Genomic DNA, 21,415 nt, shown 5'->3' with positions numbered 1-21,415 from the left:
TTCCTGAACCCATTACGAAAGCGGCCAATAAACGCATATTGTTGACAAATACAGCACGTGAGAACTAAACGACTGTCAGGTACAAGAGTGTTTGGCCGTGATGACATTATTTATCTAACAACTCAATTGTTATTTGAGTTTCTTAGTCTTCACAACCCACAACATGTTCACAATATACTCCAGTCATACGTCATTCCTCGTCACTGACTGGAATTCTTAAATTGAATATGATCAATTGTTCCTAACAATGTAATCCTACGAGAAGTATTATTCAACACAACAATATTCTTGGTGTCGAGTTCTTCAACAACAATATATACCAACACCCCGTCCAATTTCCCCCCATTCAACAATGCCATTATATGAATTGTCAATACAACTTTTTTTTCAAAACTTTTCACATCGCGAACATGTACCATAATATTAAATCACGACCTACACGTTAAACATGCACAGTGCTCAATAAAACTTAAAGATTGTATAATACAACAAGACTTCTTTTTCCGGCGGTCTACGTCATCTCCCAGAAACTTCTTATAAACAAAGTGCGCCTCTTGTTGCAGGCCCACCACCCGAATTTTGATGAAGTTAGAATCAACACCATGAACCATCTACAATTCTGACGCTCATCACCACCACCGACCGCAAGTGAAGCGACGTCATCTCAGAATCTCACAGTGGCCGGAAGTGAGGATGAGTTCGAGTGTCACAAATCACAAGTTCCCGCAGCAAATTGCGAGGTGAGCGAGTGAGGTGTGAGCGGGGGTGGGTGGAGCACACCACCTGATCAATACCTACACCCCCCTCCCCCCACTTTAGCCAAGGCCAGATATGGTCATCCACCAGGGTCGATAATATCTCATGCCGCTACTCTATGGCCAGCACACTACTCACCCTAACTCACACTACCACTAGGTCCAACAAACAGCTTACCCTGATCCGCGTCAGCTTTTATCAATATGCAGCCACACTAAACTCACACTAACCAACCCTTGAGGACGGACATATCGTCACACTAAGTGAATCTCCCTTCTCTTAGGAAAATGAAATCAGTCACCCTAAAACACACCCTCAGGATCACCACACAAGCCACCCAAACTGAAGAAGGAGCCTCAAGTTATCTCGCCTCTCCCCCAGAAAGAGCGGCAACATTAAACAAATTACCACCTCCCGCCGTGACACAAGCCTCAGGGACACGCAGCGCTGGTCCACTTCCTCATTCACGTTAATGTATACTATTAACGAGACTCATCGCCGCTTTTATATCAACAGCGTGACATAAGCCAGAGTGTAAACATCCAATCACGAACAAAACAACTGGGGGAGCAAAGTCACTGGGATAGGGGAACAAGAACACTGGGATAGGGGGACAAGAACACCGGGATAGGGGGACAAGACCAATGGGATAGAGGGGGGGAGCCCACGAGGACAGCACAAGAAGCACAAGAGGCATCTCCGCGAAACACCCTGGTGCTGTGGTTAAACAAAAAGAACAACTGCCAAGAGTTACCAGAGCGGAACAACCTTGGCACAAGCAGATCAATCGCCCACATTCATCTTTTCTAGAAAACTGGTAGAATTCCGCTCAAAACACGAGGCCGAGGTGACTTACACTGTTAACAGACGGCGTCAAAATGAGTGGAAAACAAAGAACACCAGAATGCCGGTGTATAGCTGTCATCAGTGAAAAATAATAATAATAAAATAAAATTATTATCTTTTATATTTAATCACAATTGACTGCGGTGGTTATTGCTGTGTTACCTAGTCATTGTTTATACTTGCTAAATAGAAAATTAGTAAACGACAACCGGAAACGCAAAATTACGACAAAATATGCAAAAAAAACGTCACAAAGTTTTTCAGGGAAAGTCGTTCAGACAATAGCGTTTTCATTAACACTTTGCTAGCCGCGTCAGGAAAAAATATGAAAATTATATGAATGTGGTAGCAGGATGATCGATTTTTTTTCCGTTAACAATGTTGAGTTTGTACACACACAAAAAAACATCTACATGGTATATAGGAACGATGAACAGGTGACTTAGTATGTATGCTAACATGACTGAATAACTAAGGTTCTTAAATTGCCCGTCACAGTACTCCACTTCATTTGATTATTCTAATTTCTTTCTTTTCATATCACTGTTCTCATAATGCACGGCACCGAGTGGTCTTGGGGAACACATGTGCTGCTGGTGGTTGACGCTGTACTGTGTGAAGCAACGGTGATAAAACCACATTTATATTGAGGCCTTGTTGTGGAAGGGGCAAACCTTATCTGAACACATCTGTTACAGCGGCGTAAAGCGAAATTAGGCACCTACAGTTGTGGGTGGATACATGAAGCTCAAAGACTTAAACTTCAGACGGGGGCGGCGTGGTTAGTACTGCACCCTACTAGTATTTAGTTAGGTAAACACTGTTACAGCTGGGTCGACTGGAGACAAATAGGCGAGCGTCGGGTAAGGAGACAAGTGCAGTATCCTCCAGGGTCTATATACACACCGAGGTAGTATCCTATAATTGTCGCGCCTCAATAAACAACAAATTGATACTGTTGACTCAGGTCGTCCTCCATCATTCCAGCGTGAGACAAAAGTAGACATTAATGAACCTAACCTAGAGAGCTGCTTTCATTCACAAATGTGGATGGAATTATGTTGTACAGTATATACAGGGTGTCCATAAATGATTACCCTGATTAAAACATGAGATCATATTGTTTTTAGGGTAATCATTTATGGACACCCTGTACAGTATATGAAAGTACACAAGATAACAGCTGACAACACCAAGAGACGCCAATATTACGACTATATATTATACTTGTATAATGGGGAACAGGTACTGTACTGGAAACGTGTGGAGACCATGGGAACAGAAGGAGGTGAAGAGGGGAATAGGAAGGTGGAGGATCCCTTGTGGTTCATTACAGAGACAGTGTGGCCGGGCTAACATGCCGCCCCCCCCCTCCCCAACCTAATCCGCAGGTAATTGCCATGCTCACCCCTCCATCCTGCCGAAGCTCACATCCAGGTAATCCAGCAATAATTGGTGCTGCCTCCGTCACCATCTTGTGGTTCCCAGGAAGATAATATCCAAATAGTTATGATATTCATCTTCCCCGCTCACTCGTCTCTTCGCCCCTGCCTGGTGTCACTATTATATTGTGGATCTTCTCCCATGTACTCCAACACCTCCAGAGTACTATACGAATTCCAGTGGGCTTGACGGGCCTCTCCGACATAATGCTGTTAATCCATTAATATCCTTCTAGTAAGCTTGTCCATTAGTAGTCAGCAAGACATTACCGGTAAGTGTTCATGGTAATATAAAGGTATTACATGGGTAACAGTCGCCACAGGTTGTTCGGGGTTCAATACGCGTTGTTGTATCCGACACACTCTAGCAGTGACCAAACCAAACTCCAATCTTTACACCTGAAAATCTTACAACATATGCCCGCAGAGTCTAAAAGTGCAATAAATACAAACATTTGACCAAAGTTAGACAGACAAGCTGTGAGTGCAAAAAAGTTGAGCGTCACCTGACAATCACGTTCACAGTGGAACTTGTGGGCGACACACTTCTCACTAAGATAGTCTTCCTCCCGTCTCCAGTATTACGGCCTCAATTACTTTTTTAACATGATCCAACCGTTTGGTTTATAATAACCATCACATGATGAAAACCACCACTCTTAGTCAGAATGTCCTTTCCAAGATTGTCTGCCTCAAAAAGTGCATTCCAAATAATGTGCATATAATACTGAAAATCCTTTATTTTTTCCATATTAGTATCAGTTTCCCCCCCCCCCTGAAAACCAGAGGGGGGAAATTCCCCCCTGGTTGAGAACCCCTGGTCTAAACCCTTTAGCTACGGGCGTAATGAGTACAGGTACTTCTGACATCTCCAATTAATCCAAAATGGGATAACTGAACGTAGTTAGAAAAAACAAATCAAGCGGTGGATATTGAAAGGCAAAGCGAGTGAATCTCTCCTAATGCTTATACAAACCAAGAATGACGGGTGTAAAAGCAGCTGAATAAACTCGGGTCATGGGAGTGCCCTAGGCTATAAATTCCTTTACAATCGTTACTCACTACAGTTCTGTTATTCTATACGAATTTGGGGGTATAAGATTCCTGTGCCTACCCAGTAGGATGCCTACATCTCGAGTGCCTAAACATATTCCCTATCCGGAGGTATTTTGGCCACTGGTAAGAGGACGGAACCAAAACAATCACTTGACATGGTTCATAATCAATACAGAAAAGTTAAGTCACTTGAAGCACTAACCACTCACGCTCCCGTTATTGCTACTCAACTAACCCAGGTAGAGGAGAAGGTAATACCTGACGTCTTCTGCACTACACCCATTTGTTTTATTTCCCAAATGATTGACACGTTCCCAGACCACTCAAACAGTGCTCACTATTTTGCCAGTTTCAATTCCTTATTTTATTCAAGCTCGACAATTGTACTCCTTTCACGTACACAACTCAATCCTCTGTTCATCCCTCCAACTGCTTCTTCTTTACCTTCCTGAACTCTTTTTTTCCAGAAACCTAAATAAAAATCAAATAGATTGTCTCTTAAACACATCCAAATGTCAGTCCATATCATCCTTCCAATAAATTTCTCGCGAGACCTGTTCTTGTCCCTTTGACCTAAATTACTACTTCCCCCAAAATAAGCTACAGTATTTCACTGGTAAATTGTCAGTAGTACTACGTTGGAAACACAGCTTCTTGTCCGACCAGCGAAGTTAGGCAACGTTGGGTCTGGTTAGTACATGGATGGGTGGCCGCCAGATGCTGCTGGCATAAGGACTACGGAAACAATCATGTCATGGCTTTGTCAGCTGTCCTTGGTCAAATTGACGAAATATCAATTACTAATCAATCGTCTAAAAAAATCTTAAAGGGAGGCAACTCTTACTTGTGAACAAAAATACGCGCGGGGAGGACGCAACGTCATGGAAGACAATAATCAGAACTGCATCAGTCACCAGAATAATCACCCACCTTTTCACCTCCCCAGGGCGGCTTACTGCATTCCAAGACAACGATGGGTGGTGGTGGTTACAGTGTAAAGGTAAGTGGTAGTGTAGTGACGATGGAAAGGTAGAGATGTCTAGCGAACAGGTGACTTGGTAAAGGTTGGAGAAGGTTGTGAGTGGTGAAAGGAGAGGGTGGAGTGGAATCAAACGTAGTGGGGTGGGGTGAGGTGGGGTAGGGATGATGTCCAGGCCGCAGTATTGAGGTGGGGGCGAGGCGGGCCAGGTGTGGGCCGTCGTGGTGGTGCTGAGTACTGCCGACGCTTTCTATTGATTCAGCCCGCACTACCAGCACCACCATACTACCACCTTCCCCCTGTCATAACCCCCCGCCGCTATCCACCGACCTCATCCACACATCCATATTCATCAACATATTCCACACACATATCAACCATCCATGCCATCACCGGGCCCCGTCAAGCCTCCTCACACAATCCACACTATCTCTTTTACCCACCACCCCTCATATATATATATATATATATATATATATATATATATATATATATATATATACAAGAACCACCTGAAGAAGTGCACAGGAAATGATTTAATAATCACTCAACAGCCAAGACTTAACTACACAAATTACTGGCCATACGAAGCAGTGTACCAACGGTGAGGGATTACCCAGGTCTCCTTTTTGGTGTAGTTGCTGAACAAGTTAGCTTGGCAGCCATGTGAGCAGAGAAGCTAGGTTCATCCGCAGAAGAGAAGGCGATTACATGAAGAGGCACCACAGCCGCACGAGTCGCTAACAACCCATTAGCTTATTTCACCTGGGACCCACACGCCGCCCCACGCCACTTTACACACGTGCTCAACTTCTTATTCCCCAGGTAATCTACCGCAGGTAAGAGTGCTTTGTTGTCCGCCGACTCCCAAATGCACCTTTCCAAATGGTTAATCTCTCAATGGCTCACAAGGCTATCTATCTAACCCGTGGAAACCGTCTATCGTAGTGACGTAACTGGTACTACGAAGGACGTGTACCCTCCCTTATAATACAACACAATAAGATGATCACCACTGGTACCAGGTGCAATGACCGACACCCCTTGCCCAGGTAAAGTGATACAAGGTAGAGTGACACTCACTCCACCCTTTACTATTGGGTATACTGCAGGTAAATCATGTGATGATCAAGTACACAATCAGGTTGACTGTTACAAAGTTAATGGTGATCACCAGGTAGACTAACACAAGGTGCATGATCACCGGGTAGACTAACACAAGGTGCATGATCACCGGGTAGACTAACACAAGGTGCATGATCACCGGGTAGACTAACACAAGGTGCATGATCACCGGGTAGACTAACACAAGGTGCATGATCACCGGGTAGACTAACACAAGGTGCATGATCACCAGGTAGACTAACACAAGGTGCATGATCACACGGTGCATGGGTAGACCTTACACATGATCACCGGGTGAATAACACAAGGTGCATGATCACCGGGTAGACTAACACAAGGTGCATGATCACCGGGTGAGACTACAAGGTGCATGATCACCAGGTAGACTAACACAAGGTGCATGATCACCGGGTAGACTAACACAAGGTGCATGATCACCGGGTAGACTAACAGACTAACACAAGGTGCATGATCACCGGGTAGACTAACACAAGGTGCATGATCACCGGGTAGACTAACACAAGGTGCATGATCACCGGGTAGACTAACACAAGGTGCATGATCACCGGGTAGACTAACACAAGGTGCATGATCACCGGGTAGACTAACACAAGGTGCATGATCACCGGGTAGACTAACACAAGGTGCATGATCACCGGGTAGACTAACACAAGGTGCATGATCACCGGGTAGACTAACACAAGGTGCATGATCACCGGGTAGACTAACACAAGGTGCATGATCACCGGGTAGACTAACACAAGGTGCATGATCACCGGGTAGACTAACACAAGGTGCATGATCACCGGGTAGACTAACACAAGGTGCATGATCACCGGGTAGACTAACACAAGGTGCATGATCACCGGGTAGACTAACACAAGGTGCATGATCACCGGGTAGACTAACACAAGGTGCATGATCACCGGGTAGACTAACACAAGGTGCATGATCACCGGGTAGACTAACACAAGGTGCATGATCACCGGGTAGACTAACACAAGGTGCATGATCACCGGTGCATGAGACTAACACAAGGTGCATGATCACCGGGTAGACTAACACAAGGTGCAAGATCACCGAGTAGACTAACACAAGGTGCATGATCACCGGGTAGACTAACACAAGGTGCATGATCACCGGGTAGACTAACACAAGGTGCATGATCACCGGGTAGACTAACACAAGGTGCATGATCACCGGGTAGACTAACACAAGGTGCATGTTAACGAATGCCTCATAAAGGAGGATCTCTTACACACACACAACCAAGACACGTCCAACATACACAAATATTTCAGTGCAGTTTATTCATTCTACACCCCGTTATCGTCAAACCCTCAGCATTTCCGTTGGGAGAAGAGGCAGATTTTTTACATTTTCTTAACACCGTGTGATGAAATGTATCTACCTACACTAAAGACAAGGCTGAAGGTAACAGTAGTAGCCAATGAAGGATATTACGTACAGATAGAATACACGAACAATTTCCCACCAACTTTTACATTAAAGTCCATCCGAGGATAGGTAGTGAGAAGGGAGGGGTGGCGGGAGGTAAGGGACGGTGGGGCGGGTGAAAGGGAAGTTCTTTAGGAAGAGCCGTCTGCTCCACACCCGGCATTCAAACTACCTCATGTAAATGTAAACCACGGCTAAAGAGCACAAGACGAGAGAGGAGATGATAAGAGCGCGAGCAGTGTGGAGGCAGGAAAAGTTGCGGTGGGAGCCGGTGTGCTGCTGGGTGAAGGAAGGCGTATTGTGTGGACTGCTGGTCCCCACTTCCCCTAACCTTGAACCAAGCTCACTCCTGCTCCACCACCACTAGTGTCTGTCCACCACAACCCTCACTGCTTCTACCACCACAACCCTTACTGCTTCTACCACCACAACACTTACTGCTTCTACCACCACCACTAGTGTCTGTCCACCACCACCCTCATTGTTTCTACCACCACAACCCGCACTGCCACCACCACCCTCATTGCTACCACCACCACAACCCTCACTACTTCTACCAACACTATAGTCTACCACAATCCGATACTGCCACTGCGACCACTCCCACGTTAAATGTGTGGATTCCCCACAACACATTTCTTGCTACAAGGAGCTGAACCAACTTTTGCCGTAGTGTAAGCCGACGACACCACCTAAAACCAAACCCACGTCCATTATACAATTCTCCATTAAAAACACAAATCAAATTTCATATTTCTACTTTTATTGTTAAGAGAAGATAATTCTTAAGAAATGTTCAGACAACGTGAATACAACAACCTCTGGGCCATCGGGCAGAGTAAAAATCACAACATTCGGAATTGTTTTATTCAACTTAAAGAACAATTTATTTTAAAAGTGTGAGGTGTAGAAAGAGCAGTGGTTAAGGGCGGGAGAAGAGGCACTCAAAAAGTATGAGAGCATGTAGGGAGAGACAAAACACTGTGAACACCGACCCAGGACAACAGCTGCCACACTAACCCCCCCCCCTCCCCAGGTGTGGTGTGACAAACCTACAAAACTTATTGCCTGGCTACCACGTATTTCTACTTAATATGGCCTCTAGGTCACGCGTATTACTCGTTTTCATTACTGCCTTAGACGTACTACTTGCGAGGGCGTTTTTTATTCGACGTTTAGGTCATACATGAAAGTTTACGGTACCAGACTACGTCAAACATACAGTACGTGCATAAGTTACACAGTAAATCTACATGTTCACATGTTTAACAGCATGACGAACTAACACGCACAACTTTCATAAAACTCGAACTAATCATGTATATAAAACTAGCGTGGCTAATAATGATAGGGTCCACTCATCTAACACCTTATAAAAAAAAGCCTAACTACCTTCTACTCAACCCCTCACACGGTGGTACCGACAAATAAACACTACTCCGGCACGGCTAAAATCGCAAGGGACCACGAAAAACATAACCTGGCGTTTACCTGCTCCCATCTACGGGACTACTACCACGGTGGAGGCCGGGTGAGAACTGTACATGCCGAGACGATCACCCCGAAAAATTTTGTATTTAAAAAAATATGGAAGAAACGACACGAGGTCAGCCAGTTCATATAGCTAACAACAGGGAGCCAAATAAATGTTCTTCGGGGTCTCGATACATTTTAAGAGAAAAACAGGACTAATTAATTAATTAATTCAGCCGTGTGTGTGTGTGAAAGATGGGGGAGTTACGCGATTACTTGGAAGTTCGCCTTTAATAAGTTGACCAGGGTTGCTGTTGAAAAGCCTCGAACTCAGCTTTAATCAAACAGTTCTTCATGCGTTCCGCACGGGAAAATATTGTTTTAGGACATTTCTTTATCTTTGTTTAGACAATGACTCATTTTAAACAGCTTTAATACTTTCGTAAAGTAAATATTATTAACTCCTCCAGATTAAAACGAGGAGACCTGGACAAGAAATGTGGTGTATGGCAAGCCGCGACCGGTCTTTATCACTTAACTATCCTCTGGCCAGTTACGTGTTCTAGCTTAACAACACGAGCTGGACACTACCCAAAGGTAAGTTCCAGTCTCACACATCAATCTATTTTAAGGAGTTGGGCTATTGTATGCACGGTGGAGGCCGAACATGTACAATAATGGCTCTATGGAGCAACTCCACGGCAGTCCTCTATAAATAAACAGAGAGCAAGAGTGTTGCGAGGGAGGTGAGTGGCGGAAGCGGGAAGCAGAAGGTCAATGTGGAAGCCACCGCCTCAGCCGCGTCAGTACCCTGGTGCTGCAGTCAACGACCCTCGCCCGCGTGCACGCACAAATGCATGCACGCACCACCGTCACTTCCTCCACCACTGCCGCCTAGCACCTCGGCTACCAACCACCTCTTGCTACAGTCTTTATATAGTATAAGTCAACATTACGAGCTAGTCCACTGCTATCTACCATTGTTTACTCTGCAAATAGCGATACACACAAAAAAAAATCAGCAGTACACTATAATTATGAATGCAGGGCAGCACCAACACCCAGGGATGAACTCTGGTAACACCCTAAAGTAATCACCTACTGTTCTTTTTTTACCATCCCGGCTAATCAAGTGTCCTTTTCTCATCAGAAGGTCTCGGCTTCGTCTAATTTTATCTCTTTCTCCGGAAGAAGGAAAGTGTTGTATTTACTTGTTGAGAGCGTACTGCAAGTGTATCCTGTAGTGGGACCGCTGGGCAAAAGCACCCACTTGTCGAACAGTTCTCCTCCCTCTGTACCTCCTCATCCGGGTGACGGTGGAGGAAAGCGGGTCAGGTGAGTGGCTGCCACACTGGACGGACGGACTGCCTTGAACTTGACCCACTCTCCGTTCCACCTTCACAACCCAGCCACTTCTTAATCTTCTTCCTCACCTAACTATCATTCTTTCCCTGTATCTTCTCCCCTTGCTACCTTAACGTTACACAGCCTAACTATAACCTTTATGTAGCATACCCGTCTATAACTTGGGGACCAGACAGTTATACGGAATCACCAAGTATCAAAAGATTAAACAAAAATTCTTCAGCTGTTACCATCACTGGCAGAGCGGAGAGCGGTGTGATGGAGAAGAATCAACGTGTGGTCGGTCACAACTCGAGGCAAGAACCTGAGAGACAGAAGCGAGCGAGGCAAACGGCGTTCACGGTGGGTGTTCAACAGATGGTTTGACCATTAACCAAGTAGCCCTCACCGCCGTCACACACCACCTATCTTACATTTACAATTTAAGGAAAACAAAACACACAATGAAAGTGTAGCAAACAACAAAGATAGTACTACCACTAAGACGGGTTAATTTTACACATCGCAAACGTCGTCAGATCTACACGTTGACCACAGGTCAATAAATTTCGTAGGTACTGAAGCTAACACCACCTTGGGAAGCCAGTCAATAAATACCCATACTATTTCCCACACGTGACTTCTTGTGAGGCGCCCAACAAATAGTTTACATCTATTCAATAGTATATTCAATCATCTAATTGTTGTATCTTCCTCACAAAGATCACCAGGGTGTTGTCAAGTATACTCTATCATAAACAAATAAAAGTTGCCTGTCGACCAAATTACTAATGATGTTTACTATATATATATATATATATATATATATATATATATATATATATATATATATATATATATATATATATATATATATATATATTTATTTATTTATATATATATTTATATATATATTTATATATATATTTATATATATATATATTTTTTTAAATTCAGCTATACAGGATATCGACATAAAATATTGTGGTAGTTCTTCAATTTTCACGGGCCTACGGGGTATTTATGACAGTTACCACTGTCGCCTACAGTTAAAAGGCAGTTGACTGGAACTGAACTTGAGCTAAGTCATTAGGTCCTAATCATCAGTAATTCTTCTGGATTTAAAGAAAAAATTACAAGGCACAGATTAATAGGTCACCGTCTCAACTTTCATTCAACGTTTGTGCCAGACACATGGGGACTACAACAGTCAAAACAGTCTATACCAAAACACACACTAATAATTACGGTTCCCTCACTTCTGAGAAAGTCGAGAAACGACAAATCCAATGCAAATTCTCCCAACTTTCAACAAATTAAACCAAGATGTTTTAAAATCTTAAACTTGTGCCATCTTCAGGATCGACGGCTTCCTTGGATTACACTAGTCACGAAAACGTGGTTCTAATATATGATACATAGAACATCATAGTTTTACTGGATGTCCAAACAGTTCACTGACACGTGCACTGTCCATAGCCACCCCCGCCAGGCACGCGAGGAGAAGAAAGGCGCATGAGAAGACAAAAGACAAAAGCAACACGTTCGAAGGATCAGAGGATCAGAGTGATTTATTAGGAGTGTGCAAAAGTAAAGGAAGTCATGACAGGAAGGAATAAGAAGTATATACTGTACGCGTGTGAAGGGAGGTGTGTTGAGTGGAGTAGGTGTACAGGTGAACCCCACGGGTAATGTTGGTGTAGCGGAGCGTCAGGTGTGTCCGACGCACCACCTGTTGTACGGTGCCTGCCGCCCGCCCTCCCACATGTTGGGCCGTTGCTTCCCGGGGTCGCTCACCGCCCTCACCACATCCCCGACACAAATAATGACCACACGCCCGCAGCCATTATCTCAGTCACAAACCCACTAATTACAAACTATTCCCTCCAATCGCTGCTATAACAGTCTCAGTCCACATTTTGCTTCGACAAACCCTAGAAAATTGTGAAATCCAACCAGAATTGTATATAAGCAGTCTGGGGACATACATGAACAGTCTTGATCCACACATTTCTACGTGCAACAGATAAAGAATGTAAGGTGCTTCTGTAGCCTGCGGTCTACAAGATATTTAAGACTTGGTTGAGTTAGGTTGGACTGAAGATATCTTTCTTGACCGCAGGCTATAGTAGCACCGACTGTAAACTGGTGGATGAGGGGATTTGAGTGTTGATGGCGAGGTCTGTGGCGGTAGAGACGGAAGAGTGGGGTCTCACGGTGGGGACCAGGTAGTGATCCACGGAGGCAACGCCCTCTCGTCACGCTACATTCGCACACCGCCTCCTTCCCCCGCCCCTCCACAAGGCTCCTTCCTCACACCCACACCTCCGCATGGCATCTATACTGTACTCATGTTTTGGAAAGTTTCTCCATAAACTAGCGTTTAGTGGTAAGAAATTATATATATATATATATATATATATATATATATATATATATATATATATATATATATATATATATATATATATATATATATATATATATATACACAATTTCTTACCACTAAACGTTATATATAATTTTTTTTTACTATTACAAGTAATTATTTCAAAAGAGAAAGCATATTCTAATACTTGTAATGTAACCATGACAGCAGAAACTATTGTCCCTACTCAGAACAACATCCCGCTAACGACCACCCACAATGACCAGTCGCGGCAGCACAGCACGCGAGGTTACGATGTAGTTTGGTGGTGGTTTAGGAGGTGTGGGATGCCCTCGGCTCCCCCTGCGTGCCCTCGTCTCACGACCTTGGTACCCCGGCGGGGACCAGCCGACACACACACGTACCTGCACAACATTAAAGGCTGCTCCAGCTGAATGTCTCCACAGCCTAATTCGTACCATAACTCTAACCTTGTATCCTGATATGTAAAGGTAATAAGATGGTAACACACCAATACAGTTTCTCGCGGGTTGAGAGATAAGGGGTGTACATCACGAGTCACGGGAGGAGGTATCTCCTGGGCGTCCTGGCCATTGTGTACAACAGCGAGGCTTGCCTGCCTAGTCCACATGTAACGCCTGGGATTTGTAGCAACGGGCGGTCAAAACCCGGCCGTCCCCACGCCCACTCTCGTCCTGGGTCCCGCTCCGACCACTCAACTCCCCCAGCTTTAAAGAACACTCCTCCATGACGATAATTTAACGACTTCCCTGCGGCCAAGGAAGGAGCTCCCATTAAAAGAAACAGAAGACAGCCACTGTGTGAAAATTGAAACACGTGTGTGTATATATATATATATATATATATATATATATATATATATATATATATATATATATATATATATATATATATAGCAGAGTACGTCATCTAAAGATACACACTGGCGTACAAGAACCACATGATACACTGAACAGATATCCAGTAAGGCGCCTGCAAAGACTGTTTGTGTGACTGGGAAACTGGTGGTGGAGGGGAGAAAGGACACAGGGTGATGGTGGAGGAGGAGGAGAGGCCCCGGGGCCGCGGAAACGTCAAATTACTCACAGCCGGCTCCAGCAACACCGTGACCGCCGCCGCCGCCGCCTCCTCCTAATATTTTCTACAGCATACATACACACAAAACTACTTTACGCATTACGTTAGTTTAAAAGGCAGCAGTCAAGTGTGTTCCATTACTACTATGACTATTAGGAACGTGCACCACTAGCATCAACAAGTCCTTCATAACCTTGGACACACATGGCAACAACCCCCCACCCCGCCGCCCGCCAACACGCCACAATGAATGGAGAAATTGCTGCTGCTCCTGACCTTAATGTGTTGCAACTTCAAACAATTCACCGCTATTTATAAACATTATATAAGTCCTCTTACATTATAATACAAGAATTTCCCCTGGGGCTTGATGCACTTGAAGGTACAGTTCCATTACTACTATCTAGCGGAGGGGAGACTTAAGAGTTATCGAACTACAGTAACATTGCTGCCGAGGAAGGATGAATCCCAACCCTTGTGGTGGCTATGATAAGTTGCTACCCCACCACACAGTCTCGTTGGGGAACATTAACTATCTTGCCTCCACAGAAGTCAACGTGGGTGCCATAAGTGTGAGGTCAGGTTATTTCTCCAACCAGAGCTTTTTCAGTGGTTTACTGATCAGCCATTATCTCGCTTTTATGACCTGTGGTTACCAGGGCGATGCCTTACGTCAACATCCTTGTAGGAGCCGTGCTGTGTGCATCAAGTGCGACTCTTCTGCCGTGAGACGTTGACCTCTGCTGGTCAATTTCCATAATGAAATTAAGCTACAATAAAAATTACCTCGTAAAATCGCATAATTCAACCTGCATCACATAAAGTTACGATAAAATATTTTATTGACAAGAATGCCAGATATAATGCACAGGTGACGTCATAGAAGGTGGGTGAAGTGTGTGTATGGTAGCGGTGTGAGCGGATATCCTGGCAGCTCGCGCGCGGTGTGCATCCGTCGCTAGCAACTGTTGTACCTATTGTAACCTACTCATTATAGGGCGCCCACCCTTCTACCCAGTGTCTATCCCTCCTTATATTGTTTAATGGCCACTCTTTACATTTTAATAGACTTTTTACCAAGACGGTAATTAATGTATGTGTGCACGCGCGCGAGCGCGCGGTCTTGGGGGGGGGGGGGGTGGGCTAAGTGGCAGGGCAGGGGAACACCATCTCAAGTTACAGGGAGTGTTTCACCTTGTGAAACTTACTCTGTACCAAGGTCACACCTTCCTCTACCACAAGAAGATAAAGCATTACTCACACTTAAGCTTAACTTCTAACACTCGTGGTCATAACAGCATTACGTGAAAATAAATCTGTAAAGTTAAGAATAAATTACAGTACATAAACTTAAGAGTGTATATTTTCCGGCCTAAAAAGAAAACAATCTATAAATGGTTCTAACGACAGTGGGAGAGACGGCGAGGGAGCTGCCGTCTCCACCTTGCTGTCAGACGTGAGGGAATGTGCCCTACTCCTGACCTGCCCGAATCTTGGTGGACCCCAAACTACTCCCTACATTCTGTGGCAGGGCGCGCTGCACACTCTACTGTGATCCATTTGCCAGCGCACCCACGATTTTTTTTCCATACCTGGATGGTACTTTTCAGAGAACAATTCATACACCAACATTATTTCTCAGTCTTTAGGTGCAAGTCATATTATCCATGTTTTCTCACACCAACACACATTTGAAGATGACTGAACAGTAGGAGGCCGGTAGGCTCGGCTCAACGCAGTAACTGTTATAGTCAACGATGGAGAATATTATGAGGTGTTGGATGAGCAACAGCGTCAGAAAGCCACGAAAACTTCCTACAAATGACGTATAAAGTCCATGGGATGAAACGTTCACCAGAACTAGCACCAGCGAGTACACTGTACTGCCTCAACGTTCTTGAAGAAGGCCCTGTCACTCTCAAGTGTGGGTGAGGAGTACCGCATACTTGGTTACCCCCCCCCCCCGCTTCCAGCTGCTTGTTTTTTAATACAGTATATTAAAATGTTTAATCCAAAAATATTATTAAATATATAAATAAATTTCATCAAGGGTATAAAATAATTATAGATTTAGAAATGTTGTTTCCATGTAAAAATTTATTTACTATTAAGTCATTTAGGAGCACCACCACGCAGGCGCCTAATATTATATATTACACACATCTTCGAGTAACACAATGACGCAGAGAATCATAATTTCTACTCTACACACTGTAAGACAGGCAACACATCCGGCTGCATGTCCCCAAATGGGATGGGAATGAGTTCGAGAAAGTTGGCAGTGAACTTGTAAAACAGGTTGGTGGATCGCTGTCTGCCACCCACTACAGACTGGTGTACCGTGTGAGAGTTACAGTAATTGTAAAAAGTTAAAGGAAAGTAGTTCGGGCTATTGGTCAGCCACACGGTCTCCCTCCTCCCTGTCTTGAAAGATACTAGGTGGTGGAGTGACGTGCACTGATGGTGGCGGCGTGCATTTTTACCAACCTTGAAGATCGACGTAAGAGGTCGGCAGCACCCCAAGCTGGGTCTTACCCCGACACTGTTGGTTCACGACTATCAACACCGCAACTGGTAAGTTTTATTAAGTAGAGGTTGTACCGTATTCAAAAATATTTATAAAATTAAAATTGTCTACATAAAGCACGATAACAGTATTTCAATATAAGCTTCCCCAAATTTACTATGTATAAAAATTTAGATGTCATTTTGCACAGGCTAGTCGACAACGTTTCTCTGTTGGTGTTCCACGTATCTAATAAGAGACTTTCCTACCTCCGAGGTGTGGTTTCCACGGTGTCGTTTGTTCAGAAAAAACTATGCATGCACACTCCAATGCCGTTAATAGTCCCCAGAACAGTCAGACAACTATGAACACTGCTGCCATTGTAGGCTATATATTCTTGGTACGTGGACAAGCAACATACATTAGTATGCGGAGGGCTGCTAGTGTCACATGGGGAGAACAACTGGCTCCAAGATACTGAACTCCTCCACACAAGGAAGAATATAAGGATGACACGACTACACAGGCAGCACTGCAGTATACACCCACAACTCTCGTGGTGAGTCGGTCAAGCCAAATGACTTAATGCAACACGTCGACCCTGTAACACACTGGTCCTGTTCGCCTTCAGCTAGTTGAGGGCTATGTGCATCACGATATATATATATATATATATATATATATATATATATATATATATATATATATATATATATATATATATATATATCCCATGGTTCAATATTCAAGCCTATGCTGCTACATGAATCACAATCAACAAAAGACTTCTTTGGACCAAATCGACGAAGGTCTTAGCAAGTGAGGGTAGTTTACTAATAAGCTGTATCGCGTAAATTGTGAACTGGTTTAACTTGCCTCCTGTGATTTTTCATTAGTTTGCTGATAAATTATGTGTGAATATTGCCCTTCACAATTATTCGTGCACATGTGAAGTATGTCTAGATGTAAGAGATACCAATCTGTCGAAGCACATGGGAAAAGTAGGCGGACGGGTTGGGTGGGGTTGACAGTGGCCCGGAACAAGGTAGGGGTGTGGCGGCCAGGACCAGCCACACCCAGTGGTACGCCAACCTGTACACGAGAGCCGTCCACATGATGCCTGGCGCTATGTCTTCTTTTACTTCATCAATCTGAGATTACGGATGTTACACAAGGTAGCAGAACGGTTAACAGTCAAAGATTCTGACCACGAGTTAGTAAGTACAACACCCACGCCTCACAATATTATTGTAATGTAAAGATTTTAACCTTCACTTGGGTTCAATCTTTTAATTCGGCTTCGGTTGCCACCACTAACATTGTTTAAAAGAATATTCCCTCACATATTTTCACCCAAATGTGGCCAGACATTCCAGTGGTGGACAGCATGAGGCCACCTTAGACAGCAGTAGACACCGCCGCTATATTAATTCACAAACATCACAGGGTCGGCGGATGCTTCAGGCGGGCAACAAAACGACAAGAGTAGTTGTCTGTGTGCTACATTCTGCTGAGGTGCTGGGGAACAATATGAGATGCTCTCTACCTAATACTCCGTCTGTCCCTCTTCTAGTTGTATTCACTTCCCCAGTGAGAGTGGTACGTAAGGCTGCTTAGACACCAAGACGTGACGGTGTATTCTAGGGAGCTTTAAACACTGGATCCGCGCGAACCTGGGGTGGTGGCCGTGACCTTGACTCGCTCCCAACAATTTCTGACAAGGGGTACTCACCTCTCTCTCTCTCTCTCTCTCCAGTTTTATCTCCCACAGTTTTTAAATATGTTGGATCAGTCTATTACTAACTTTACTACGCGCTTAAAGACCTTCGTTGTTGAAGTGCAGTAATATTATAACAACCACCACCTCCCTTATCCACACACACATCTAACCTGGTTGTTTACTCTTACAAGTTATCACTATCCATCAGCTCCAACGGGTTCTTCCTAACACTCATCGATCCGGTGTTGTACACGCCACAATATTATCCCCACACCATACACCTGTCGGAAAACTGCACCTGTTGACCTACAACACACCTGACAGGTTCCAAAACGCTTCACCTTAACAATGCTTCTACTCATCCAACCAAATGTTAAATCATCTCTTCTATTCTATCAGGCAATGTCGGATCATCTATCAGGTACAGATGTTGCAAGCCATCACTTTCTCCAAACGCTTCCTATACACTTGACTTCGCCATTTTACCAGTACTTCCTCCCCCACCTTGCAGCTCTGCCTCTTCAAAGTCGACTTCGCCGAAGCCAAATGAAACGTGTTCAACCAGGATGTCTGAGTGGTAAAGCAAGGAAATTGTATTTGGGAGCTACCGGTACCACGCCAATTGCTTACGCCTTGAAGTTACAAGTAAAGGAAAGCCCAGACGGCAGCCAAGAGCAGGTGACATGAACCACGTGATTAGAGGAGCACAAAATCCACCTTCAGAGGGCCTCGTGAACAATTGTACACCTCCAATAGGTACCCACATTTTCTCTCCTTTCTGCAAAATATTAGTCACTTACTTGAAAATCAATGAACAAGATGCGGAATTAATGCTGTTCGTCATAAAAGCTGTAAGATCAAAATCTGCGTTACAATGGACATTTTTGTTTATCGGTATCTCCACGGAGGAGGAGGAAAGTTGGGTGAGTCAATAGCTGCAGAAAAAAATATGACTAAGTTATCATAAACCACGACCTTAACCCCACCCATCTACTGTAGGCTCAATACACAAGAGTGAGCGTTTACCTGGGAAACCCAGCGTTAAGAAATATGATGAAGACAATCTAAGTCAGTTTTTGGGTGTGCCGGTGACTTTAGCCATCAGCTGTAGACACACCAACAAACACAAGTGACCACCCATCAATGCCTCACATTCCTCCTGCAGTGACACGTGGATAATAAATAGTTCCCTTCCCACCAACCCGCCTTCCACCTGTGGGGCATAACAATAAATAATAAAACTACAACTAAATTGACAAATAAATATCTAATTACATTTAACTTAGACTTTCATAAATCCGCTGTAATCTGACCATTAAACAGAATAAATCGATATAAAAATTACAGCCCTTAGCCAGGCCATGTTTTCTTCGACTACAATGACGAGAATAACAAGTGTTCGGTCACTTCATGTTAGACACTAGTTCCCGAGTACACAATTTACGAACACGGACACGCTAAGACCAGCGTTAGTGTCACGTACACCCTCTTGGTGACTTGTTCAGTCTGGAGGCGGGTTTATAGATTTTTCCCCTAAACTGGATATGTAAACAGTTAACACTATGACTATCGTAACCCAGTTGCGTCTGGATGAAAAAATAATATTTTTTTTTTTATAAAGGTCGGGTCTTTTTGTGTTGACGGGGTCCCCGGTGACTGGTGTTGTGGTGAGGTGCGGCGAGGCGCAGTTGAGTTGGCGGTGGTGTGACTGTCACGACAGGAGCCTGGGTGAGCCAGGTGACTGACCAGGTGGTTGGAAGACACGGGGTGGGGGTCCGCGTGTAGTCATGTGGTGAATCCAGGAGCCAACTGGCGCAGTCATTGATCCACCAGGTCAGACTCGTGTTGACACACACACACACACCAGCTGCCGCACGACGCGCCTCTCCCCTACCACCTCCTCTTCCTGTGGTACCCAGCTGTTACCTTCACTCCCTTAACACAACAACAAACTTTTCATAATTGCCAGTGTTACCAACAAATTATGCGAGCCATAATGCATTTCCAAACAGTGCATGAGAGAGGAGGCGGGCGTGAAGTCTCCCTGGAGCAGCAAGTAAAGCAGTATGGACAAAGAGAGCCTTGGTGTGGCAACCAGGTGGTTGGGTCCCGGTTGCCGTGTAGCACTACAAACACCAGCCTGCCACCACGTGATCATCCACACCGACCAAACTCAACTCACTACTATCATTACTATGAGCCAATACATTAGCCCCAGCGCAAAATAGCACACGCCCCTGGCACGTGCATTGTATACCAGCCCGGCACAAGAACCTCACGTGGCCCCCATGATACTTCCTCTTTAAAATTCCTACGTGTAGCCACATGCTACACTGAATTAAGATTATGGTTTCTCCCTTTCAGTACGCTACTGTTACCATGGTGACGCTTTACCTCATACCCTACTAATGCTCTTCTAAGAGTGACTGACACCTGTACAGCAATACGGTTCAGAATTCAAACAGTTAAGTGATGACGGTGGTTGTGGAAGCTGCTGCTGCCTCACTGGGATAGGGTGGTGGGCACTACCCCGGGAGCTGCTGTACACGAGGGAGCTCAACCCCTGGAGGAGACTGCCTCAACATACGTGTTCACAATACAGCATTACGTCACACAGTGCGGCACTAGTTCAGTCACCCTTCTAGCTGGCCATGTAAATTATAGTGGGCGGGTCGTCGCTCCAGGGGTGGTATGCCGCCTCGGTTACCATACAACTCACTACCAGATTATCCAACGCCCCTTATGTGCATCCTGTAAGAGCCATCGCCTACTCCCACCCTCAAGTACTGTCCATTGCCACGTCTTTAAATCTGTTAAAACCTTGACGACCGGCTGATTATGAAGACACCAGCTTGAAGATCGGTGGTAAAATATTTCGGGTTTAGTTGTGGTCATTAGCCACCAAGTTTAGGACGAGGCCATGACTCAGGTCAGGGTCAAGACAGCTGCCACGAAACATGGTCCAGTGTATGAAGTATTAGTCAACGGACAGTGTGTGTGTGTGTGTGTAGGTGTGTGTGTGTGTGTGTGTGTGTGTGTGTGTGTGTGTGTGTGTGTGTGTGTGTGTGTGTGTGTGTGTGTGGGTGTGTGTGTGTGGTGTGTGTGTGTGTGTGTGTGTGTGTGTGTGTGTGTGTGTGTGTGTGTGTGTGTGTGTGTGTGTGTGTGTGTGTGTGTGTGTGTGTAGGTGTGTGTGTGTGTGTGTAGGTGTGTGTGTGTGTGTGTA

General features: G+C 44.7%; 1 protein-coding gene and 1 long non-coding RNA gene across 9 annotated transcripts in view; one reads left to right on the top strand and one right to left on the bottom strand.

The window, feature by feature from the left end:
* Positions 1-21,415, bottom strand: part of LOC121858281 (polypyrimidine tract-binding protein 1-like) — a 161,719-nt gene that overhangs the window by 64,054 nt on the left and 76,250 nt on the right. The window lies entirely within an intron of this gene.
* On the top strand, positions 6,313-6,774 carry LOC121858282. Its single transcript, XR_006087407.1, has 3 exons — positions 6,313-6,451; positions 6,513-6,542; positions 6,669-6,774. It is a non-coding gene; the product is annotated as an uncharacterized LOC121858282 (long non-coding RNA).

This window comes from Homarus americanus, unplaced genomic scaffold, assembly GCF_018991925.1.
Source record: "Homarus americanus isolate GMGI-L3 unplaced genomic scaffold, GMGI_Hamer_2.0 scaffold57980, whole genome shotgun sequence".
In the NCBI taxonomy this organism is placed as follows: Eukaryota; Metazoa; Arthropoda; class Malacostraca; order Decapoda; family Nephropidae; genus Homarus; species Homarus americanus.
This window is presented reverse-complemented; position numbering and strand designations above follow the sequence as displayed.